We start from the raw sequence: 26,895 nt of genomic DNA, 5'->3' as shown, positions 1-26,895 counted from the left end.
ACGACCACCCCGATGTAAATCGGTGTGGCCGTGCTAGGAAACAAGTACCGTTAAAAATATTTTAACATTGAACCCTATGGCAAAATCGAGTCCATCGCGTCGGTCGCATCGCGTGCCATGTTAATGCACCCGACCGACGCGATGGACCCGATTTTGCCTTTGCCGGCAAAATGGACCTGATTTCAAAGGAAATCGGCTCCATCAGGGGTATTCGTGTACCTTAAGTTAAGGTACACGATTACCCCCGATTGTGGCCGTTCTAGGAAACAAGTACCGATTTTAGCATTTAGTTTTTATGCTTTTTCAAAGAAAAATCAGAACCCAAAACCCAAAACGTTTAGGGGGTGTTTTGGCAAAACCTATTAGAACCCAAAACCTGAAGGTATTCAAAACCCAAAACGCGGCCGGTGCACATCCCTAGTTTTTAGTCATTTTCCATCGTTGAAGTTTTGACAAAAAAAAAATGTGTAACTGAATCGGGGAAAATTTTGTAAAAAAAATGCTGAATGCGGCCGCAATTGAATGCTAAAATCAGTTTCTTTGCGACAGCCCAAAATAGAATAGCCTTAATTGAATCCACCCCAGCCAGTCTCTTCAAAGCAGCTAAGCCCACCAGCATTTTAGGACATACATGTAATCTGTTAGATGACACTTGTACATGGTCTACAAATGGGAGAAGGTTGGTGCTTGAGGAAACTTTTGTACAGTTTCCAAATATGCATTTTCCAGGACATAAAGCCAGACGCAAGTATAGATGCAGATTAGGTTTACGAGGGTGTTATCCGACGCTGTCCTGCACCTTGGAACGCGACAGGAAGGGCAAGGGGATGCAGAACCTTTGAGGATCATATACAGCCTGATTCAGTCCTGATTGCTCATCTGTAAAGTTGCAGGTAACTGCGAGTAGGTAGCCGCCGCCCACACAGAGTGAAACCCGCCCTTTGCAATTCTGAGAGTCAATCATTTCCCCAGTCTGTACAAATGTGTAACTTCGACAGCTCTGCGACTGATACAGACTGACGTCATAGCCCCTCCCTGATAATGCATGGGCACGCCTGTGTATTTCCTGCCCATAAAACGTGCGGTTACCACCCCCAAACCCGGGTTCCTGTCCGACAAATTGCAAGGTGATTGTGTTTAGATAATTTCGCTATATCTGTCATTATTTTGGCTTGCATGCTATGATGTGTACACATGTGCGGTCATTCGATAATCAAATGAATTGCGAATTCGCACATCAACGATCAACTCTGAATTGGGCTCCAACTACTAAGTCATGCAGATACAGTACAGAGGCACGCTGATACAGTACAGAGGCACACAGATACAGGACAGAGGCACACAGATACAGTACAGAGGCATACAGATACAGTACAGAGGCATACAGATACAGTACAGAGGCACGCTGATACAGGACAGAGGCACACAGATACAGGACAGAGGCACACAGATACAGTACAGAGGCATACAGATACAGTACAGAGGCATACAGATACAGTACAGAGGCACGCTGATACAGGACAGAGGCACACAGATACAGGACAGAGGCACGTGGATACAGTACAGAGGCATACAGATACAATACAGAGGCACGCTGATACAGGACAGAGGCACACAGATACAGGACAGAGGCACACAGATACAATACAGAGGCACACAGATACAATACAGAGGCACACAGATACAATACAGAGGCACACAGATACAGGACAGAGGCACGTGGATACAGTACAGAGGCATACAGATACAGTACAGAGGCACGCTGATACAGTACAGAGGCACACAGATACAGTACAGAGGCACGCTGATACAGTACAGAGGCACGCTGATACAGTACAGAGGCACGCTGATACAGTACAGAGGCACGTGGATACAGGACAGAGGCACGTGGATACAGGACAGAGGCACGTAGATACAGTACAGAGGCATACAGATACAGTACAGAGGCACGCTGATACAGGACAGAGGCACAAAGATACAGGACAGAGGCACACAGATACAATACAGAGGCACACAGATACAGGACAGAGGCACACAGATACAGTACAGAGGCACGCAGATACAATACAGAGGCACACAGATACAGTACAGAGGCACACAGATACAGGACAGAGGCACACAGATACAGGACAGAGGCATTCTGCTACAGTAGAAAGGCATGCTTATACAGTACAGGGGCACACGGATACAGTACAGAGGCATGTGGATCCAGTACAGAGGCATGCAAATCCAGTACAGAGGCACGCAGATACAGAACAGAGGCATTCTTATACAGTACAGAGGAACGTGGGTACAGTACAGGCACAATATAGTACAGGGGCATGCTGATACAGTAGAGGCACACTGATACAGTGCAGAGGCACGCAGATACAGTACAGAGGCATGCGGATACAGTACGGAGGCATGCAGATACAGTACAGTGCACACTGATACAATACAGAGGCACGTGGATACAGTACAGAGACACGCGGATACAGTACAGAGGCATGCTGATACAGTACAGAGGAACGTGGGTACAGTACAGAGGCACAATACAGTACAGAGGCACGCGGATACAGTACAGTGGCAAGCTGATACAATACAGAGGCACGTGGATACAGTACAGAGGCACGCGGATACAGTACAGAGGCACGCGGATACAGTACAGAGACATGTGGATACAGTACAGAGGCATGTGGATACAGTACAGAGGCATGTGGATACAGTACAGAGGCATGTGGATACAGTACAGAGGCATGCAAATCCAGTACAAAGGCACGCAGATACAGAACAGAGGCATGCTGATACAGTACAGAGGAACGTGGGTACAGTTCACAGGCACAATACAGTACCGAGGCACGTGGATACAGTACAGAGGCACGTGGATACAGTACAGTGGCACGCTGATACAATACAGAGGCACGTGGATACAGTATAGAGGCACGCGGATACAGTATAGAGGCACGTGGATACAGTACAGAGACACGCGAATACAGTACAGAGACATGTGGATACAGTACAGAGGAATGCAAATTCAGTACAGAGGCACGCTGATACAGTACAGAGGAATGTGGGTACAGTACAGAGGCACAATACAGGACAGAGGCACATGGATACAGTACAGAGGCGCGATGATACAGTGAAGATGCACACAGATACAGTACAGAGGCACGCAGATACAGTACAGAGACACACGGATACAGTACAGAAACATGCAGATACAGTACAGAAACATGCAGATACAGTACAAAGGCATGCTGATACAGTACAGAGACATGCGGATACAGTACAGAGTCACATGGTTACAGTAGAGACATGCGGTTAAAATACGGAGGCACGGGGACACAGTACAGAGGCACATTGATACAGTACAGAGGCACGCGGATACAGTACAGAGGCGCGATGATACAGTGCAGAGGCACACAGATACAGTACAGAGGCACGCGGATACAGTACAGAGGCACGCGGATACAGTACAGAGACACGCGGATACAGTACAGAGGCATGCTGATACAGTGCAGAGGTACGCGGATACAGTACAGAGGCACGCGGATACAGTACAGAGGCACGTGGATAGGAGAAGTATTTGACACCTTGTTGTGCGTGCTGCCCTCTAGTAAGGGTGAAGGAAATGCCCATGTAATACCCATGTAATGTCCTCTTCACCTCTCTACCAGGAGGTTTTCCGTCCAGTCCGTTCTGTGACGTCAGGATGTATTATTGACTCATAGCAGAAGTATATGGCCCAGCGCCCAGTATAATGTACAAAGCTCTATTCATCCACAGGTTACGCACAAGCCCCTTTGTCTGAACGATTGCTCTCTACCAGGTTTCCGCCACACAGCCAGCTTCTGCATTACACTGCACCCCGGGGTGCTGCCAGCCAGGTGCCTCAGCGGCTACAGACCCATGACAACCACATTCTTGCTGGACGGGTGCCTGTGTAATTAGCATGCCACAGAGATACAGCCCTGGGGATGGATATGTCACTGATACAGCGTCAGGCTGCAGGATACACACAGCGACCGTGTAACATCCAAGAGGGGTAACAGCCCATTGTGCTCGCCCTGTGAGGAGGCCTAGACTGACCCAATTCTCAGAGTTAGCTGGCTTGTGACAGAGCGGCATTAGGACAAGTGCAAAGCGATACGAATGGCGTCGTCCTTCTCCCCTGGGAGAATTTGCTGAAATTCCCCGGTATGCCGTGTTGGGTTTGGTCCTTCGTTAACATGATTGATGTCATCGAGACCAGACACAGCTGGCATTTGTAGTCCCACAAGAGGTTAGAGGGGGAAATTTACGAAGATGTGAATTCTACGATGTGATGTGATGTTGCTATGGGCAACCAATCAGAATCTACTTCTTATTTATTTAGCACCCTCTAGAAGATAGTAGACAGGATCTCATTGGTTTCCCAATTCACATCTTCGTAAATTTCCCCCAGAGGGCCACATATTGAATACCCCTGATCTATGTGATAGGAGGTACTGCAGGGACTTCTATTTGGTTGCTATGGGCAACATCACCTCTCATTTCTAGAAACTTTTGTAAACTTACCCCCTAGGCTCCATTTTTAACTTTTTAAATATTATCAGTCCCTGTGGTCCCAGTTTGCCTTTCGTCCAATCAAAGTGGACAGAGCCGGTTAGTCCCCTAGAAAGTGAAGAGACTCAATGAAGGTAGACATACATTGGGAGAACCATGAATGTCGACATGGCTTTTCCATGTATTTTTCGAGCCGACACGTGCCGACAGGCGGTATTTCATACCCTACCATCCACTAAGGTGTGGAGGGAGAATATAATGCTGTACACTTAGACAGTGCCCATGTTGACTATGTCGACATTCGGGACAAAAAAAAAGAAAAAACCTCATGTCGACCTTTTGGAGCCCGGCCAGCACAAGTAGGTTGTTCTGAGACAGCAAAGCAATAATTTGGGCTGCGGGTTCCGATTTCCACAGTTAACTGAAATAGTTAAAAAAATACATGGGAGGGGAGTGAGGCACATGGGGCTATGAGGCTGGAGAGACATAGGGGGGATAAGGTTGGAGAGACACAGAGGACATGAGTTGAGGGATGGAGATGGAGGCACAAGGGGGTAGGAGGCTGGAGAGACATAGGGAGGATGAGGCTAGAGAGACATAAGGAGGATGAGGCTGGAGAGACATAGGGGGTGAGGCTGGAGGGACATATGGGGGGTGTGTGTGAAGGTGGAGAGACATAGGGGGGTGAAGTTGAAGTGACATAGGGGGATGAGGCTGGAGAGACAGGTTGAGGTTACAGCAACACAGGATGGGGATGAAGCTGAGAAACATAGGCTTTGATGAGGCTGGAGAGGCAGAGGTGAGGATGAGTCTGGAGAGGCAGAGGCGAGGATGAGGCTGGAGAGGCACAGGCGAGGATGGGGCTGGAGAGGCAGAGGCGAGGATGAGGCTGGAGAGGCAGAAGTGAGGATGAGGCTGGAGAAGCACAGGCAAGGTTGAGGCTGAAGAGACACAGTTGAGGATGAAGCTGGAGAGGCCAGGCAAGGATGAGGCTGGAGATTCACAGGTGAGGATGAGGCTGGAGAGGCACAGGCGAAGATGAGGCTGGAGATGCAGATGAGGCTAAAGAGACACAGGTGAGGATGAGGCTGAAGAGACACAGGTGAGGATGAGGCTGAAGAGACACAGGTGAGGATGAGGCTGAAGAGACACAGGTGAGGATGAGGCTGGAGAGGCACAGGTGAGGTTGAGGCTGAAGAGACACAGGTGAGGATGAGGCTGGAGAGGCACAGGTGAGGTTGAGGCTGGAGAGACACAGTTGAAGATGAGGCTAGAGAGGCACAGGCAAGGATGAGGCTGGAGAGGCACAGGCGAGGATGAGGCTGGAGAGGCAGGGGTTGATGCTGGAGCAACAAAGGCAGAGGTGAGACTGGAGAGACACAAGTGAGGATGGAGATACATGGGGGTATTAGGATGGAAAGACACAGGCAGAGGTGAGGCTGGAAAGATACATGGAGCATGAGTGGATGGATGGAGATGTAGAGACATGGGGTTATGAGGATGGAGAGACATGGGGACATGAGTGTATGGATGGAGATGGAGAGACATGGTGTTATGGGGCTGGAGAGACACAGGTAGAGGTGAGGCTGAAAAGAAACAGGAGACATGAGTGGATAGATGGAGAGATATGGGGGTATGTGGCTGGAGAGACATAGGCAGAGGTGAGGCTGGAGAGACACAGGGGACATGAGTGGATGGATGGAGATGGAGAGACATGGGGTTATGAGGATGGAGAGACACAGGGGGTATGTGAGTGGATGGAAAGAGATGGAGAGACATGGGAGAATGAGGCTGGAGATATACAGGCAGAGGGGACTGGAAAGAAACAAGGGTTACAAGTGGATGGATGGAACTGGAGAGACATGGGCGTATGAGGCTGGAGAGACCAAGGCAGAGGTGAGACTAGAGAGACACGGGATCAAGAGTGGATGGATGGAGATGGAGGGACATGGGGGTATGAGGCTGGATAGACACAGGCAGAGGTGAGGCTGGAGAGACACAGTGGACATGAGTGGATGGATGTTGGTGTAAGGCTGGAGAGACACAGGCAGAGGTTGCCCGGCATGTGCCTAGTGGCGAGCAGTAGGGAGCTCCAATAACATATGAACCCAAGATCTCTGTTGCTGAGCCTGGTCATTAAGGCTATTGGCATGGTGGCATGTCTGCACTTGATGATTTGCCTGCTACTCCCAATTAGGTCTTGATGGTCATACTTTCCACAGGGACTGGTTATGGTTCCATGACCAACTGTGACCCCGTCCACTATGCCCAGCGAATAATCCTGATCAGCGCTTCTTCAGCCAGCTAATAATCACTAGTCCTAAAGATTTTAAGCTTGTGAGCAGGGCCCTCCTACCAGCTCGACTGTCTGTAACTACCCAGTTTGCTTTATGTGATTTCCAATTGCAAAGCGCAACAGTACTTGCTGCGCTGTATTTAAAAAGGGTTAATAAATAAATTGCCCACTCTTTTGGCTAGTATAATGAATAATATCTTCTTGTTAGCAATCTTAGTCAAAAATTTATTAATTGACAACATCAGTTTATATTATATAGTGAGTGCATCATAGCACAGTCACAATACTGGTGTCCAGAGACATCTAGTGGTCAATAGATGGAACTACCTCTAGCCAAAAAAAATTTTTTTTAAATACCGGTAGACAAATAAAAATCTGTTTCATCCCCTATACACAGCGAAGACAGACATTTTATCGGCACCTAATTCAACATCACATCTCTAGCTAGAAATAAATGTTACTTTGGTGGCACCTCTAGAAATACTTATATGCTGCATTATATAAAGTCTAATGGGGGGCCCACACAGACTTCACAGGCATTTTCTAACCAATCTCACTATATTGCTTAGAAAATCTCTTATATATTTGGCTACCTCTGTAACTCAAAATGTGTGAGTGTGTCTATAACGCTGGGTGGAGCCTCTGACAATGCCCACACACACTCACATTGACAGACACCCTCTGCCTCTCTATGCTGCCCGCGATTCGCGGCACACCCCCCACACGACCCCCCCCCCTCCAGCGATTCGCGGCACCCACCCCCACCCGCGACCCCCCCCCTCCCGCGATTTGCGGCACATCCCCCCCTCCCACGATTCGCGGCACACACACACACACACCCTCGACCCACCCCTCCCGCGATTAATGGCACACACACCCCCCCCCCCACACCCGTGATTCGCGGCACCCACCCTTTCTGTGTTGATTTTTTCTTGTGGCAAATTTTTTCCAGTGGCAACTTTGTGCACGTCAACCTAAACATCATCAACCAAGAAATATACAACACCTGTTCTGTTTTACTGTAGGCGTTTTAAGTCAGATCTTTTACTGCTACTATTACTGTTTATGTAAATGCATTCTGAATGACAGCAACATCCTACCATTCTGCTACAAGAATATATAACCAACTAGGTGATTCATCGCGCCCCGTGCCCCCCCCCCCTCCTGCAATTTGCGGACCCCCCACGCAACCCCTCCCACGATTCACGCCACCCTCCCACGATTCACGCCACCCTACGCGCCCCCCTCCCGCGATTCGCAACCCCCCCTTGTGCGATTCACGCCCCCTCCCACAATTCGTGGACACCTGCGACCCCCCCTCCCACAATTCTGTGCCCCCCCCCTTGATTCACGGCACCCCCAAGCCCCTCCCACGATTCACGCCACCCTCGTAACCCCTCCCACGATTTACGGACCCCCGCAACCCCCCTTCCGCAATTCACTGACCCCCACAACCCCCCTTCGCGCATTTTGCGGACCCCCCCCTTCCGGCGATTCACGCCCCCCCCTCCAGCGATTTGAGAACCCCGCGCCACCCCCCTCCCGCAATTTGCAGACCCCCTTCCGGCAATTCCACCCCCCAGCGGACCCCCGCGACCCTGCTCCCGCATTTCACATACCCCCGTGAGAATGGGGGATCCTGTACCGCCACAAGCAGATGCCGCCCTTAGGTGGGAAATCTGGCCCTGGCTGCCGCGCTGCAGGTTCCCCCACTGCCAGAATTGTCCGCACGGTCCTCTGCACCAGCGCCAGAACTTTTATCAATGTCTTGCCCACATACCACTATTGAATACTTTTGCCATCGATGTGGGAGGACCAGATGGTTTCCCTACATCGATGGCAAAGGAGAACCGATCAAGTTTCAAATTTTTTTATGGTGCCGGGACACGGAGCATAGCTCCTCCCCCCCACACCCGACAGTCCCGCCACCGAGTTCTGATTGTCCCACGGCCTATTCAATCAGATATAATGGATGACCATTGATAGCTACAACAATCGATGGTTATGCAAGTAATATTTTACTATTATCGATGGCAGGGTGCAAAATCGCCATCAATGCCAACCATCGATGGCGTCTGCCCCAATGCCCATCCCTACTCTGCAACAGGCAAAAACCTTTACTACCCCTCATGCCCACACACCACTATCACTGCCCTGCCTCCTGTTCTCCTGCCCCGTAACTTCCGCCAGTGGGGACCCGCTCACCCTGTGTTTCCCACATTCCCCTATCATGCTTTACCACCCAGCCTCCTGCTCTCATGCACCCTAACTCCCACCCAGTAGGAGGAGACACTGACTCAGGGCCACCATCCTGTACTCCTGTGCTGCCACGCTGGACCCTCACCCACTGGTAGAAGCTGCACAGTGTCCCCCACCCTCCTCTTTAGTCCCCCTTATGCCCACACACCCCTATCACTACCCAGCCTCCTGTTTTCCTATGTCGTGACCTCCACCAGTGGGGAGCCGCTGACTCAAACACATCCTACTATACTATTGCACACACACACACACACACCTAAACAACACGCCCACACCCCCAACTCAAGTTGCAATACAGGCATCTTTCATACAATTCTAACCATATTTCTCACAATACAAACATTCACAATTAAGGGGGCGCAGCCCCTAACGACGGTGTGAAGAACGCCCTTAGGGCGCGATGAATCACCTAGTGTCCATATATTGGTCCGTGTGTAGGGGCCCTAGCGATAGCCATGCATGGCCCCGCACGTCAATATCACCCGGCGATTAATATCCAGCATGCTGGATAAATGTAGTTAATTGCCAATCAGACCAATTGTTCTCACCGCAGAACATTGACAGATCACTCAGTACAAATTGCTGACCCATCGCTGTGCAGCACTGTGTGCTGAGCGACCTTGCTGAGCATTCCTGAGCGATCTACATTTCACCATGTAAAGGCGTCTTAAGGAGTCTATTTGTGGCACAATCATTACTGCATACTTGCCTACTTTTGAAAACTAGTTTCAGGGAGATTATAGTTGGTAGCAGAATTGGTACTTGTGTAGTTTCACGGCACCGCCGCGCACACAGTCTGTTTAAAACTTGGCAGCCTGCCAGACTCTGGGCGCGTGCCGCTCTAGCTGTTCTGAGAGCTACGTTACCAGCGTAACGTGTGCGTGTGCTGCTCTAGCTGTTCTCAGCGCAGCGCTACGTTATCAGCGTAGCGTCTAATTCCGTCTTAACTCAGCACATTGCTATCAAAGGGGGTGTCCGAAATGCAGACGCTACAATTTAGACGCTTTAGCGTCTGAATCCATATGCAATGTGCAAAACACTCTTAAACCTGTACACAGTGGATCTAGTCGACGCAGCAGCTGTCGACCTTGTAAATCCCACTGTCCACGCCAACCCGAAGCGTGGCGAGCGGCGTCGGTATGCGTCCTACGACCTTTTCATACCCCCACTATCCAAGTCGGTGTGGAGTTGATTTTATAAAGTGTGGCAAGCGCAGCTCGCCACCGAGCCCGAAGCGTGGCGAGGGGACCTTCACAGGTATCCGCGTCCCCTCGCGGGCTTCACAGGTATCCGCTTCCGCTCGCCACGCTTCGGGCTCGGTGGCTCTCTGCGCTCGCCACACTTTATAAAATCAACTCCACGCCGACGTGGATAGTGGGGGTATGAAAAGGTCGTAGGACGCGTACCGCCGCCGCTCGCCACGCTTTGGGTTGGCGTGGATAGTGGGATTTACAAGGTCGACAGCTGTTGCGTCGACTAGTGCCACTGTGGACAGGTTTCAATAGTGTACCCCTAGACTCAACTAAATTCAGGCGCTTTAGCGTCTAAATTTAGATGCCCCACCACCTTAGCGTCTAGCAGGTAGTCGGGTTTCAGACGCTTTAGCGTCTAAATTTAGCGTCTGCATGGGGGACTCCCCCTTTAGAATAGAATTCCTTTATTCGTCTCACAATGGAGAAATGTCAGTGTTACAGCAAAGTTCAAGTACAGATAAGAGTAATAGCATAATAATAAGAACACACATAATAAGATAAGATCCAAACAATAGCGGTGATAGCGGTGTGCCCGGGGTGTCCACTTTTACATGTCCCCGTTGTCAGCGGTGCCCAGGCACTGCCTATTTCACTGTGGAACTACAAGTACCACAGTGACCTGTCAGCGCCTGGGCAGCGCGCTGCTGCTGCCCGGCGCTACGCTGTTAACGTAAGCTGACAATACGTAGCTTACAGCTAGAGCGGCACGCGCACAGTTAAACAGAGCCTCTGGCAGGCTGCCAAGTTTCAAACAGACTGTGCGCGCGGCGGCGCCGTGAAACTACACAAGTACTGTAGAATTTTGCACAGCGCCCTATTGAGGGGGCGTGTCATGCAACACCCAAAGGGCATGTCTAGCTCCATATATGGAGAGATTGGGAAAAGTGATTGTGAACGTGGCACCTAGAAGCGTGGGTGTGTTCTGCTACATCTGAGAGGAATATTGTAAAATGACTTATATCCAATTGTAGATGAGCCCCAAAGCAGTTAGTAAGAGCTACTATACTTGCTACAGATAAGACACTGATAAGTGTGAGGGATTGGTTATCTATTGTGTTTTACATGTGGTTCTATATAAATGGCCACAAGACATGCATGTAGCCATAGGGATCTTTGTGGTTTATCAGCAATGATGGGAAACGGTGCTGATGATTCAATGTAAAGGAATTCCTTTTTTACTCTGTATTTCTTTTTTTCTCAAAAATATAACCATGTAATGTGGGCTAGGTGAAAGGAGGGAGATTGCTAGACTAATGAGGAAGAGAGGGAGATTGCTGCTATGTCAGGGAGTCTCCTGCAGAATGCAGGAGGGTAGGTAACTATGGTGTAACAGTGTAATGTGGGCTAGGTGAAAGGAGGGAGATTGCTAGACTAATGAGGGAGAAAGGGAGATTGCTGCTATTTCAGGGAGTCTCCTGCAGAATGCAGGAGGGGAGGTAACTATGATGTAACAGTGTAATGTGGGCTAGGTGACATGAGGGAGATTGCTAGAATAATGAGGGAGAAAGGGAGATTGCTGCTATTTCAGGGAGTCTCCTGCAGAATGCAGGAGGGGAGGTAACTATGATGTAACAGTGTAATGTGGGCTAGGTGACATGAGGGAGATTGCTAGAATAATGAGGGAGAAAGGGAGATTGCTGCTATTTCAGGGAGTCTCCTGCAGAATGCAGGAGGGGAGGTAACTATGATGTAACAGTGTAATGTGGGCTAGGTGACATGAGGGAGATTACTAGACTAATGAGGGAGAGAGGGAGATTGCTGCTATGTCAGGGAGTCTCCTGCAGAATGCAGGAGGGGAGGTAACTATGATGTAACAGTGTAATGTGGGCTAGGTGAAAGAAGGGAGATTGCTAGACTAATGAGGGAAAAAGGGAGATTGCTGCTATGCCAGGGAGTCTCCTGCAGAATGTCTTCAATATTGTATACAATATCGCATCTCATCGCATCTCGGTTTTGCGATGAGATCTAGTACAAAAAAGTATGTGCTGCACACTTTTTGTACTAGATCTCAACGCAAAACCGAAATGCGATGAGATGCGATATTGTATACATTAATTGTAACGTGTATGGGCACCTTTAGGAAGACCCCTTTGCCCCCTCAGCTGTGCTGCTGTGCCAATGAGGTTTGGGGGGGGGGGGGGGGGAATGGTGCCACCATCTATTTTGCCTCTGGGCACATGGTATGAACATACACCCCTGGCTGGCAGATCCTCCCTTACACAATGTGACTGTTGGTGCCCACTTCCCATTCACACTATAACTGCCAGCCCACAATTATATAACAGTCCACCAGTCGGACTCCACCAGGGCTCCACTTCTATACACAGTATAACATCCAGTGCCCAAATACACAATACAAACTCCAGTGCTACCCCTGCTACACGGTAGTAACAGGACCCCCCGTCATATATAACTGCCAGTGCCCCTCGCCTCACACATCTGATAATAATAATGTATAGAAGCATACGGGTGACTGAATGTAGAAGTGACATACTAATAGTCCTGTACCCTGATGTTGCCAGGGGAGGGTTACTGCGCTGCGGGGGTTACTGCGCTTATTGTGTAGCCAGTCATTGTTCTGTGTATTAATGATCCGCAGACCATCTCTAAACGGGTAACAAATCATTAAGGTCTCTGTGTAGAACAATCACCGACTGGCTGCAGTGACAGCGCTATTAATGAGGTAATCACAGAGGAGCCATCGCAGTAATTATATCATCTCCGGGTGAGCGCCAACAGAGGTGGACGACGTGTGACCATTCTTGCCTACCTGACCCTCTCCATGCGGGAGAAAATGCTCTGTTCCTGGACTTCCCTGGTAATGTATGATTGCCATCACCTGTGGGGAAACACCTTTACCTAGCTCCACACAGGTGCTGGCAATCATACATTACCAGGGAAGTCCAGGAGCAGAGCATTTTCTCCCGCATGGAGAGGGTCAGATAGGCAAGTATGCCTGTGACTCTCCAGCTGCATTGGAACTACTAGTCTCGATATGCAGACCCAGCACATTTGTGTGTGTGTGTGTGCACATCGCCGGTATTCGCATAGTTAATAATCGCACATGCAGTAACGCAAAAGCGATGTGCACCGGGTCCCCCCTCCCTGCCGAAACCCTTACACAGCTGTAAGGGCTCCGGTTCCTCCTCCCTGCACTCAGAAGTGGTGCATGCAGGAGGAAATCACTGGTCCGGGCAGCACAGCAGGAGGCTGCCCGGACACAGGTGAGGGGGGTGCGGCGAAGATCGGCGGGGGGGCGCGAGGGGCGGCGGGGGACGCGAAGGGAAGCCCATAGGCTTCCATGGGGTTACGCCAAATAGGAACTGGCGTAACCCCCCGCAACGAAGCCCCAGCAATGGGGCTTTGCTGCATATTTCAGCTTGCTGAATCTCGCCCAGTGTAACTCCAAGTCAATCACACTTGTGTGAAATCAAACGGTCCACTTAGGAAGCAACACTGATTGACAATCACATGCTGTTGTGCAAATGGAATAGACAACAGGTGGGAATTATAGGCAGTTAGCAAGACACCCCCAATAAAGGAGATGTTCTGCAGGTGGTGACCACAGACCACTTCTCAGCTCCTGTGCTTTCTGGCTGATGTTTCGGTCACTTGTGAAAGCTGGCGGTGCTTTCACTCTAGTGGTAGCATGAGACGGAGTCTACAACCCACACAAGTGGCTCAGGTAGTGCAGCTCATCCAGGATGGAACATCAATGCGAGCTGTGGCAAGAAGGTTTGCTGTGTCTGTCAGTGTAGTGTCCAGAGCATGGAGGCGCTACCAGGAGTCAGGCCAGTACATCAGGAGCCGTGGAGGAGGCTGTAGGAGGGCTACAACCCAGCAGCAGGATCGCTGCCTCCACCTTTGTGCAAGGAGGATCACTGCCAGAGCCCTGCAAAATGACCTCCAGCAGGCCACAAATGTGCATGTGTCTACTAAAAATGGTCAGAAACAGACTCTATGAGGGTGGTATGAGGGCTCGACGTCCACAGGACGTTTGGCATTTGCCAGAGAGCACCAAGATTGGCAAATTCACCACTGGCACTCTGTGCTCTTCACAGATGAAAGCAGGTTCACACTGAGCACATGTGACAGACGTGGCAAAGTCTGGAGACACCAGGAGAACGTTCTGCTGCCTGCAACATCCTCCAGCATGACCGGTTTGGCAGTGGGTCAGTAATGGTGTGGTGTGGCATTTCTTTGGGGGGCCGCACAGCCCTCCATTTGCTCGCCAGTGGTAGCCTGATGGCCATTAGGTACCGAGATGAGATCCTCAGACCCCTTGTGAGACCATATGCTGATGCATTTGGCCCTGGGTTCCTCCTAATGCAAGACAATGCTAGACCTCATGTGGCTGGAGTGGGTCAGCAGTTCCTGCAAGACGAAGGCATTGATGCTATGGACTGGCCGCCCGTTCCCCAGACCTTAATCCAATTGAGCACATCTGGGACATCATGTCTCGCTCCATCCACCAACGCCACGTTGCACCACAGACTGTCCAGGAGTTGGTGGATGCTTTAGTCCAGGTCTGGGCGGAGATCCCTCAGGAGACCATCCGCCACCTCATCAGGAGCATGCCCAGGCGTTGTAGGGAGGTCATCATAAAGAACAAAGTATTTAATAAGAATAATTCATTCATTCAGATCTAGGATGTGTTATGTTCATGTTCCCTTTATTTTTTTGAGCAGTGTATATATGTGACACTTCCACTTCGCCCACCTAGAGTAGTGGGCAGGATCTGAGATGCCTGACTGTGCTCCAAAAATTGGGCGCTTTCTGGAAATGCTGGGAGAGTGGGCATACTTGTACCTCTGATCATTTCTGAAACACGGAGCGGGACTTTGATGGTGCACACATGTAAAATGGCGTCACTCACAGTGACAGGGACTTCCCTAGCTACTAAACTGCTCCTCTCTGGCTCTCTACTGTTTGGATGCCAAGCAGTAGCATAGCTAGGGCACCATAGTCCAAGCGGTGGCATGGGAGAACCAGGGCCGCTGGGATGCAGGGCCTACTCTATGCAGATTCCATGCAGTCTAGCCGTCCGCATGGAATCTGCTAAGATGGTCCTGCAAAAATGTCTACCGACATCCTGGAGACAGATGCTAGAGGTCCTACTGGATGCCATACTGAGCCTCGACACCTCCCAACTGTCCCACATATCGCGGGAATGTCCCGCGTCCCTCCCTCGGCTGGCAGTGTCCTGTGGCATGCGCACAGCCGCCATTCCCACAAGCAGAGGGGCTGGACAGCAGTTTACAGAGCTGTTAGCCATGCCCCCCACAGCGTCGGAAAATTGGGGCATAGCCTCGTGAAATGACGCAATAAATTGCGTCATTTCACGAGGCCATGCCCCTAATTTTCCGACGAAAGGCCACGCACCCTAATTTCAACGGCGCACAAGGATGTCCCTCCCTGGCTGCAGCAAAAGTTGGGAGGTATGGCCCTCTAGCGTCTGTCAGGAGAGTGCATCATGTACATCGCTACCAGGAAGTGCATAGATGGAACCCCTTGGGAAGGAGCATCAAACACCTGAGGAATATGTAACCCCCTGGCAACAAGCATGTAAACCCCTGGCAATGAGAAAGAAACCGCTGGAAACGAGCATGTACTGTAGATATACAAACTATGGCCCTTATTCAGATCTGATTGCAGTACAAATTTGTTTGGAAAATGAGCAAAACCATGTGCACTGCACTGATTTGTGTGAGTTTTTTTTGTTTCTGTGCAGGGTAAATACTGGCTGTATTATTTTTACACTGCAATTTAGGTTTCAGCACACCCCACCCAAATTGTACAACTGCTAAATGACTGCTTAATGCGTGCACCGCTTACACACTAACTGGCTGTTTGTGTGCTAGCGGCTTGCCTTCCTCTAAAACCTGCTTGATATTTAAACTTATTACCACCAACTTTTCACAGTGACTGGATCTAACCCTTTGCTAACCATACTACCCTCACCCATATAACGGAGATACTCCTGCAAACGTGCTACTTTTAATTTATTGTTGTTTTTATGCTTAACTTGTATTCTCTATATTTTTTTATATGAATTATGACTACTCACCAAGCTTCAGGTCCGTCCGTTGCACCGCCATGCTTCCGTCTGCTCCCAGGTGACGTCATCCAACAGCGACCAGCGGCCGCAGCCTGGTCACAGTGCAGAATAGCCCAAAACAAATATGTGCATTATATATGCGGCGGCCATATTTGTTTTGGGCTATGTTGCCGTTTGACACCAGGCTGCGGCCGCTTTCATACATCCCCACATAAAATGGCGCCAGCCCTTGAAGCACTGTCGGCGGCCCAGCCAGAGGGAAATCTGGACCGGCCCACCGGGAAATGGCCCAGTTTCCCGGTGGGCCAATCCGCCTCTGTCCACATAGCAGGGCATGGTGTTTAAACCCTAAACCCTTTCCCTACTTTCAGTGTGAGTTCCAGCAGACTAACTTAACACTTGCAGCAGCAGTGGATTGCCCCATTTTTATCTTTATATTAAGTTGGATTATAGATATATATTTTTTCCGTTAAAGCGCCAGAACATGCAGTTTGGAGGGCAGTTTTTAAACCACCCACATCCTGCATTTTTTTTCTTTATTTTTTTTTTTGTATTAACGTAATGTTCCCAGTAACTACTGTTAACCATAGACTCGGATTCAGTTTTCAGATTGTAGACTGTTGTTTAGTAAATGAACAAACGTATAAGGAGATCATTTATGAGGGAAATTTGGGATTCAGGGATTAATTCGGCACTGTCTCCATTTCATTAACAGATTCCATTCATGTACATAATTATTATCGTATATTCATATGGGCCAACGATGTGGCGCACTAACAAAATAACATAAAAAGGTACAAACAGACAGTACAAGGAGGAAACAAATCAAACGGTCATATATGTATTACTAACAATAGCAGTGACCGACCCAAAGGGGGAAGTTTATCAAATCTTAGAGACAGATAGTGACCAATCAGCATCCGCCATTTTACAGGCTGTTCTAGTAAAATGACAGTTAAAAGCTGATTGGTTGGTAGCTGATTGCTTCTCACTTTGAGGTCTATATACCAAGTCTTGGCTAGAGAGATAAAGTACCAACCAATCAGCTCCTAGCTGCCATATTACAAACTGTTTTTAAAAATGATCGTTAGGTGCTGGCTGGTTGGTACTTTATGTCTTTCTGTCCACTTTATCTCTTTCCAAGCTTAGTACATATACCCCTTTGTCTCTCTCCAAGGGCCAGATGTATCAAGCTGCAAAAAGTGATACAGTGGAGAGTGATAAACAGCCAATCTGCTCCTACCTGTCATTTTCAAACCCAGCCTGTAACATGTCAGTTAGGAGCTGATTGGCTGGCTGGCTGTTTTTCATGCTCCATTGTATCACTTTCTGAAGCTTCATACATCTGGCCCCAAGATTTGATAAATCTCCCCCTTTGGGGAAGTTGCCCATAGCAACTAATCATATAGTACTGATCAGCATTGATACGTTACATCAGGGTAATAGGTTTTAGATCACAGACTCCAGAAGGTAAACATTAGCCTTGGCGTACAATGCGGTGTGTACTAGTGCGGACAGATGGTGATGGATGTCACATTCAGTAATGACTTGTAGTGTGACGGAGGTGGAAGCCCAGTGATACAATGGCCGTCACCCAGCAGCTACAGCGCACATGCACGCCAGTGTTTATACATACAGGCGGCGTACCAGGCTAACGTGTGACTTATATCCCGAATCCATCATTCACAAGCTCACATGCCAAACCTGCAAACATGTATAAGCAAATTAATAAATGAAGTATCACTGACTTAATGGTGTGATGTGAGACCACTACACATTGTGCAGCCACCGGAGACAGCCATGTAAAATGCAGGCTATAAAATTACTAAGCACCTGTGATGGGATGGTATTGCCTCACTGACGGCAGCACATCCCCACCTCACTGACAGCAGCGCTTCCCCGCCTCACTGACAGCGGCGCTTCCCCACCTCACTGACAGCAGCACATCCCCGCCTCACTGACAGCGGCGCTTCCCCACCTCACTGACAGCGGCACATACCTGCTTCACTGACAGCCGCGCTTCCTTGCATAAATTTGGTAGAAGTATGACAATTTGGTACATCCTATATGATAAAAAGCTAACGCTGCCCCTCACTTCTGTAGGGGGAATTGAAGTGCTGTGCACACCGGCGGCCGCTAGAGGGCGTCCAACAGAGCTAGTTACTGTTATGTTCTCACATCGCCCTGGTAACTGGTTTTTAAATAAAGTAACGGAAACAGCAAGTGCATGGAAAAGTTAATAGAAAACTGAGGTAATATCTCAAAATTTGAATAATCAAACTTTTTAACCTTTTCCAGTAACGAAATCAACTTTACTGTTGTATGTTTTAATTTAAACATATCACAGACAGAGAATTCTTTATGGCACCCTTATTTCCATTATAGTAACGCTCATATTGAGATATTGGGAGAAATGTAATAGGGTGTCATTTCTTTAGACCAAGACAGAAATCCTTTGCCATTTCTGGCGATTTCATAGTAACGGGAGTGTAAAGTTTTTTGGTAAAATAAAATAATGACATGAGATCCCCCCGCCCCGAGCAAAATTAGCCACCGGGCTCTTTGAGGGGGTGGATGTGATCTGGGAATTACACACATCTCTTATATATTTGGCTACATCTGTCAATCATCTGCGGCTGTAACGCTGGGCGGGGTCACACACCACCCAGCCTGCAAAATCGTAGCCAAATATATAACAGAAGAAGAGAACCCTGCATGCCACACACCTATGCCCACCTAACCCCCGCAATAACGCACACCTTCAAACACAAGCAATGCACCAAAAGCCACCAGCACGGTCCCGGTCCCTGTGCCCCGGCTCCTGTGCTCAGGGCAGTCAGTGTCGCGTCACAACTCTCGCGGGAACACGCTCCACACACACTGTGCCGAGAAAGCCGTGCGCCCGCTGACTCCTGCTGCTAACCCTGCGCTGAGCCCCGCAAGAGCGCCCGCTGCCAACCCTGCGCTCAGCCCCCCAATCACACTTTCGCAGGCGCCTGCTGCCTTACACTCTCTCCTGGCAGCACAGCCTGCCTGCGCCCGCCCCCCAGTCACACTTTAGCCTGTGCCCGCTGCCTTACACTCGCTCCTGGCAGCACAGCCTGCCTGTGCCCGCAGCCTGCCACCCCACTAGCCTGCACACGCCGCCTGGCACAACCTTCCACACAAACAACTACTGTGGCTGATGCATGCCACCACCGGCCGCCTGAGCCAGCTGCCTGCCACCCCCTCCGGCCTCACAACTACTGTGGCCGATGCCTGCCACCATTGCCCGCCGTGGACACCAACAGGACACTCATTTGGCCAGGCCAGCACTATACCACCAATGGATAAAAGGTACTTTTCACACTCCATTGTAACACCCCTTCATGCACACACACAAACACTTTCTTGCCACAACTATACCACCCCATGCACTTTACACCTACCTACACTTACAGCACAGCAATATAACATCCATAACACTACATAACCCCACCCCACAACACCACACCAGCACCGCCCCCATTAACGCCCAGAATTGCTTTGTAAAAGCAAGACTTTCATCCCCAATGTGTAACCTGATGGACGCAGGGACAGGCCTCTTAAAGGGGATTCAGTATGAAATCCCGGCAGTCGGGATCCCGGCGTTCAAAATCCCGACGCCGAAATCCGGACGAGGGGACGTGGATCGCCCCCCTTTGCGGGCTCGCTGCGCTCGCCACGCAGCGGGCCCGGTGCCTCGCTACACTCGGAATGCTAATTTATTCTCCCTCCAGGGGTGTCGTGGACACCCACGGAGGGAGAAAGTGTCGGGATCCTGACCGCCGGGATTTTAACTGCATCCCCCTAAAGGAGCCTCTCCTTGCGATGCACGGAGCATGGGCCTCTGTGTATGCGCCGTTACGCGCTGAGCCACACCACTTCCCCAAAACACCCTCACCGCACTGCCCCTCGCCCACTGCCATGTGTAGCCATAGCCTACAATTGCCTTATTTCAATGTTGACAATTAAACATTTCTAATCTTCAAACTATTTCAACACTTATTTCAACACATAGATTACCTCAACTCACAATTTTATACATCTAAAGTAACCAAAATACTATTTAGAACAATAACACAAGCACAAAACCATTGCCAATGTCATTTCATCACATCTTTCAATTTTCCAACTCACACTCCAATTGCCATTACACACATTCAGAGAAAACATACAAACTTCATTCCTACAAATATTTTGTTGTCATTTTAATGGGGCGCAGCCCCCTATGACAGTGTGAAGAGCGCCCATAGGGCGCGATGAATCACCTAGTACTGTATATATATACACACACACACTATTGTATTTTTAATGGGTGCAAGGTGTGTGGTGCAGGTCTAGGGGAGGCCCATGCGCCTCACCTTGCACCCATTACATTTTATCACACCTGATTGGTCCTAGCTCCCAAGCTGTAAATATCACTAGGAAAATGGCCGCTGCAGCCATTCTCTGGTGAGTCGCGCATGCAATAGAGTTGTCCACGGGAATGCGGCACAGGTGTCATATTCCCGGAGGCATGTGCCTGGGCAGTAGACTCTAGCAAAATGTCTACTGCATGGAGAGGACCCAATCAGAGCCTGCACGCGGGCACATTATAAAATATCCGCAAAGGTTTTATATGACATGATAAAATCACACCTCCCCCACACACGAGTCTATAACTCCTACACATAGCGCCCAGACACAGCTATAAACTGGAGTAAGAACAAAACAGAGTTTTGCCGGTCGCACTGGAAAGATGGCATCGTATTATAGTTGGTCCCCCTTCAGAATGAATTTGTACACAATGGTATGATTTTATCATAGGGGTGTGCTACCACAGGACAATAAATAAACAGTAAATCAGGAAAGAGAAAGATTGTCCAAGAATCTTTCTCTTTCCTGATTTACTATACACTGGAGTATCCGCATTGTCCATCATCGGCACTTACATTCTCCTGCGCTTTATGCTGGTCCTCCACGCCGATCCCACTGGAATACACTGAGCCCCATTCAGACTGTTCTCCTTCCACAAGTGACCATTTTTCTGTTTCATCTGTTCATTGATGTGACAATGAGAAGAGGGGGGGTCTGTTATTTCGTGGTTGCCCCAGACAACAGTTCCCATGGCTGTAAATCATCTCACGGCCCCCCTGGGCCAGCGGTAGAATCTGAAGAATGAGTTGGATATTAACTAGTTCCCAGCCAGGGACAGTGTGGGGCCGCTGGAAATGTAATTACATACACAGAGGGCGATGAGGCCGTGGAAAGTTAATATTGTTCACATTCCTGTCATGGAGCGAGAATGGGGATACTTCACACAGTATACAAGTGTGGCCCCTTCTGATGGCAGATCGGGATTAATCTTCCTTCATTCCTGCTTGTAGACGAACCCACACAATGCTAATGGGGTCTTCAGTGATGTGGCCTGAATGCTGAACATTTCATGTGTATAGTATAGGGATAGGTCTTATTCCAAGGCACAGATTCTCAAAGTCGGTCCTCAGGACCCCACACAGTGCATGTTTTGCAGGTCTCCTCACAGAATCAATTGAAATAATTAGCTCCACCTGTCGGGTGACCTGGAAAACGTGACCGGTGTGGGGTTCTAGGGACCGAGTTTGAGAAACAATGTTCAAAGGTATGATTTGTAGTTTCTGGGCAAATTATGCAGTGTGTACCTGCGGTCGTTAAAAATACCTTTTGATTGGCCGTGCTGCACAGCCAATTAGAACAGATCTACTAAATGCCTCATGGCATCGATCATCCTCCTGTCCTACCACTGCACTGTGTACGCTGGCATGATGTGTGGGTAAGTCGGCTGGGAACACATTGTTCAGATGTGTAACTGGCGTTAGCGTTGCGGTGGTGAGGACTAAGGGCCTTATTCTGATCTGAGCTCAGTACAAATTTGTTCAGAAAATGGGCAAAACTATGTGCACTGCAGGTGGGGCAGTTGTAACATGTATAGAGAGAGTTACACTTGTGTGAGTTATTTTGTTTCTGTGCAGGGTAAATACTGGCTGCATTATTTTTACACTGCAATTTAGATTTCAGTTTCAGCACACCCCACCCAAATCTAACTCTCTCTGCACAAATTACATCTGCCCCACCTGCAGTGCACAAAGTTGTACTGAGCTCAGATCTGAATAAGGCCCTAAAGGGCCCCTTACACTTGTGAGATTTGATCCAATTTGAGTCAATTTATCTCACAAAACCTTATGTGCCTGATGTGTAGGACACAATCCACAATCCCTTGCCATTGGGTATAACTAAGAGATTGGAAGAGATTGAACCTCCTGCACATAGGATAAATCTCGAGTCAATCAGGTTCAATTTGTTGAACAATAAGTTGAACAAGTGTAGGGGGGCTTTAAGGCCAAAACTCAGCCATAAAGTCTTCTCAATTTCCAAAAGTTTCTGAATATGGGGAGCAAATACGATGTTACACAGGAGGGGGGAGTTTTGGCAGGTAAGGAGATTAATTGTATTTGGTTATTATGGGAGAACAACTGCCCAGTAACCTCTGATCACACAGCAGAATGCAGCCCAGCGGCTTACCATGGTGTATAGAGGCAAGCTGGACTGTGGAACAATGGCGGCAGGTATTACAGACCATGCTTTAGGTCAGGTGGGCGTCTCCACTTCTTCACACCTGCACTTTAGCAAATATAGCCCTAGGAGTCTTAAGGCCCCCATACACTAGCCGATTTTGGTCAGATTTCAGCCAGATCAGTCGGATCTGGCCGAAATCGGACCAAAATCGGCTAGTTTTGATGTCCCCTCAGATCCGATGCGCAGTCCCGTGCGCATCGGATCTGCGTCGGGTGGTCGGACCTGCTGCACGTCCGACCACCCGACTTGGGACCTAGTGGGGCGGTGCGGCGGTAGAGGGAGCAGGGGGGGCTGGGGACGCTGCGGGGGACACAGGCGGCATAGAGCCGGCGGGAGCTGTCAGTACGGAAGAAAAAAAAAGCCCATACAATGAATGGGCAGCCTGTGATTGGCTGAGCGCTCTCTCAGCCAGTCAGCAATTGGCTGAGAGAGCGCTCAGCAGCCAATCACAGGCTGCCCATTCATTGTATGGTTTTTTTTTTTTCTTCGGTACAGACAGCTCCCGGCTCCCCCTGCCCGGCTCAGCTGTAAGTAATTGCCGCAGCTGTGTCCCCCGCAGCGTCCGTCCCCCCAGCCGCCTCAATGTCCCCCTGCCCCCTGCTCCCTTCACATTGCAGCTCCCCTGGAGTTGCAAATGATACATCGCATGCGATGTATCATTTGCAAAACTTGGCACATCAAGTGCCAAATCGTGTGTCCCCCTCCCGGGGAGCTGCAGGGGGGAATCAGGTCCGACTTGTCCTTAGGACAAGTCGGACTAATGTATGGGGGCCTTTAGACATTCTCATCAAGTGCGAGACAACATCACAAGTAAGTGGTTTTAATGAGATTGACAAAATTGGTGAATTATGTGCTTACCTTGTCATTTTCTTTCAGATCAAGATAGGGGACACAATGTATGATGGGTACAGGAGCGGAGGCTTCTGGGAAGTTAATGCTTTAACTGTTTGGTGCCCAGGCCTTCTTCCCAGCATCCTTCCTATGTCCCCTATGGAGAAAAGAAATTAAAGGACCTGACGTCAAATGCCCGGATCTGCTCACTAGTGTGCGAGCAAATTCGGCCGCACAGGAGAAAAATCATTCGATGGTCACTCACCCAAATGTTTTTTCTTTCCCCCTTCACTAATAAAAGTAATTCCGGCCGGTGCATGCGCTGATGTCAGCCGCCCACCACAAGCATGCAGACACCTGCGTTTCTACCCACCCATCCTGAAGTGAATGCTTCAGTTAGTGTGACGCTCACTCGCTCCGGGTGTTTGCGCAAACACCGGACAGGGGACTGAATACAGCCGGCACCGAGCCTGTCTGAATTCCCCCATAAAAGTATTTGGGAAAGATGGCAACTTTCAAAACATGTACGAGAAATCCAAGAGATCCTGCATCTCGCAGGCTGTTACATAAGCCCCGAACAGTCCGCACATCCCTGACAGACACATACTGCTAGCCTCCCGGGACATTGTGCAGCTGCGCTACATTGTACTGTATCTGGCCTCATTTTATGTTACAATGTGGGGTGAGGGACATTTGCTACCATCAAAAATTGACATTTGTGGACTTTTAATGTAACTCTTCCCCTGTCCGTGGACTGTTATTGTACACCAGGCCTGCCCAACCTGTGGCTCTCCAGATGTTGTCAAACTACAAATCCCATCATGCCTTGCCACAGTTTTGCTATAAGGGAGTGTTAAAACTGTGGCAAGGCATGCTGGGATTTGTAGTTTTACAACATCTGGAGAGCCACATGTTGGCCTGTCCTGTTATACACCCTTGCTTTGAATTTGTACGAGTTAGGATTATGCCAAATTTCTGCTTTTTATATGTGCGCAAGATACCAGCCGGACAAAATTAAGGAACATTGTCCGCAAACAGAGCACATGATTTTCTCCACTGTGCATCTAGTTGCCGCCATTAATCCCCCAGATAGAGGAGAGGCGCTGCGCTGCTTTACTATTTTACTCTGCAGCAGGGGTCCTCAGGGCCCCACACAGTTCACTTTTTCCAGGTCACCCGGCAGGTGCACACATTTTAAAAGATCCACAGGTGGAGCTAATTACTTCATTTGTGATTATGTGAGGAGACATGGAAAACATGCACTGTGTGGGGTCCCGAGGACCGACTGAGAACCTGTGCTATATAGGATTCCTTAGAGTGGCAACAGCATGCTGTTTTTGCTTCATTTATCGGATCTTGTCTGGTCCTTTAAATGCAACCTCCTACTTTGCAGCTGAGGGTGTAGGTGGGAGAAGACAAAATGGCTGCCAACAGGAATGTGTGTGATCGACGCCTGAGCTACAGGTACACTTCCAACTACAAAAAAGACAGAAATTTTTCACTAGTCTACAGAAGCAGGGATCTTCTAAGTCTGTTCTGTCGCGCTTACCTCTCCGGAACAGATTAAACCAGCGGCTCCCAAACAAGGTGAAGAGGCTTATTGCAAGTGGTTGATGGGGTCCAGGAACAAATCAAATTGTAGCCAATGAGATAGCCCAAAAAACTTGGGGCTGTAGCAGCTGACAATCATACAATATATGGACAGACCGAAGGTTGGGAAAAAGCTTGGGAAATTCTGCATTTAGCCTTAAGAGCATACTAACCGGGTGTAGTGACATCACATGTAGACAGTGCCTGTTGGGATTTGTAGTCACAACAGTGGGAGAGACTGACCCAAAGACACCAACAATAACCATATGAAAATGTAGCGCATTATAATATAGATGACCATAATCATATAGAACATATTGTATTAAACATCTTAAAAATAAAACGTAAAAAAATTCACTCTATACTACGCAGCCAGCTAGTGATTACTGTCACCCGCTAACACTGATGGACACCTTTAAAAGCCGTGGGTAAAAGGTCTGTGCCCAGCTCACCAGTTAGTTGACCTGATCAGGACAACAATAAATACACGGTAAAGTCAGGATGTACAGACAACCATAAACTACACCCTGGTTCTATATGGCAGCAAGCGCTATTATACGGCCACAAATCCAGGGCGCGATCCTGCAGAAATCGATTAGGTATGACAGAAAGGCCATTAGTTCTCAGGACATAAACCCCACGTAACTCATTTTCCAGGTCATCTGGCAGATGCACAGGTGCATTAATTACTCACTGACACAGGTGGAGATCATTTCACTTGTGATTCTGCTAGTAAACAAGCAGTGTGCGGTGTCCTGGGCACAGACTTCAAGAACCTGTGCATTAGAAGCTGGAGGGCACAATGGGGCAGATGTATTAAGCCTTAACAGGAGATAAATGCAAGGGTGATCAGGAGAGATAAACGTCCAGCCAATCAGCTCCTTACTGACTTTTTCAAACACAGCCTGTGACATGGCAGTTGGCAGGTGATTGGCTGGACATTTATCTCTGTCACCCCTGCATTTATCTCTTGTTAAAGCTTAATACATCTGCCCAAATGTATTATATTATCCAGTAACCTGCATAACGATTTGTTACCGCAATTTGCTCACATACTGTATAAGCTGCAATAAAACATTACATCCAAAGTCAGTAGAGGCAGAGTACTCTACTGGGAGACATGATATTGGAACCACAGACGGTGTAATGGTTAGCATTACTGCCTCACAGCACCGAGGTCATGGGTTCCATTCCCACCATGGCCATATCTGTGTAGAGTTTGTATATTCTCCCCAAGCTTGCATGGGTTTCCTCCCACAATGCAAAAAATATACAGGCTCCCAACAAAATTAAACCTACAATGTCTGTGTGTGCATGTACATGTGGTAGGGAATATAGATTGTAAGCTCCACTGGGGCAGGGACTGATGTGAATGTTCAAATATTCTCTGTACAGCGCTGCAGCATATGTGTGCGTTATATAAATAACTGGTAATAAATAATGCTGTGTAACGGGCACTCCTGGAAGGC

General features: G+C 48.9%; 1 protein-coding gene across 3 annotated transcripts in view; it reads right to left on the bottom strand.

Moving 5' to 3' along the window:
- TOGARAM2 (TOG array regulator of axonemal microtubules 2) overlaps positions 1-23,881 on the bottom strand; it is a 95,222-nt gene extending 71,341 nt beyond the window's left edge. Inside the window, exons 1-2 of one of the 3 annotated variants that reach the window (XM_083175486.1) lie at positions 23,864-23,881; positions 21,343-21,446 (exon numbers count right to left, since the gene is read on the bottom strand). The gene's annotated coding sequence lies outside the window, so the exon portion shown is untranslated. Of the gene's footprint in view, positions 1-21,342; positions 21,667-23,863 lie in introns of those variants that run through there. The other 2 variants (XM_083175488.1, XM_083175489.1) reach the window with 2 other exon arrangements.
- Between the last annotated feature and the right edge of the window lie 3,014 nt (positions 23,882-26,895).

This window comes from Crinia signifera, chromosome 3 (genome assembly GCF_055691185.1).
Source record: "Crinia signifera chromosome 3, ASM5569118v1, whole genome shotgun sequence".
NCBI lineage: Eukaryota > Metazoa > Chordata > Amphibia > Anura > Myobatrachidae > Crinia > Crinia signifera.
Note: the sequence above shows the minus strand (reverse complement) of the source record. Positions and strands in the feature narration are given on the sequence as shown.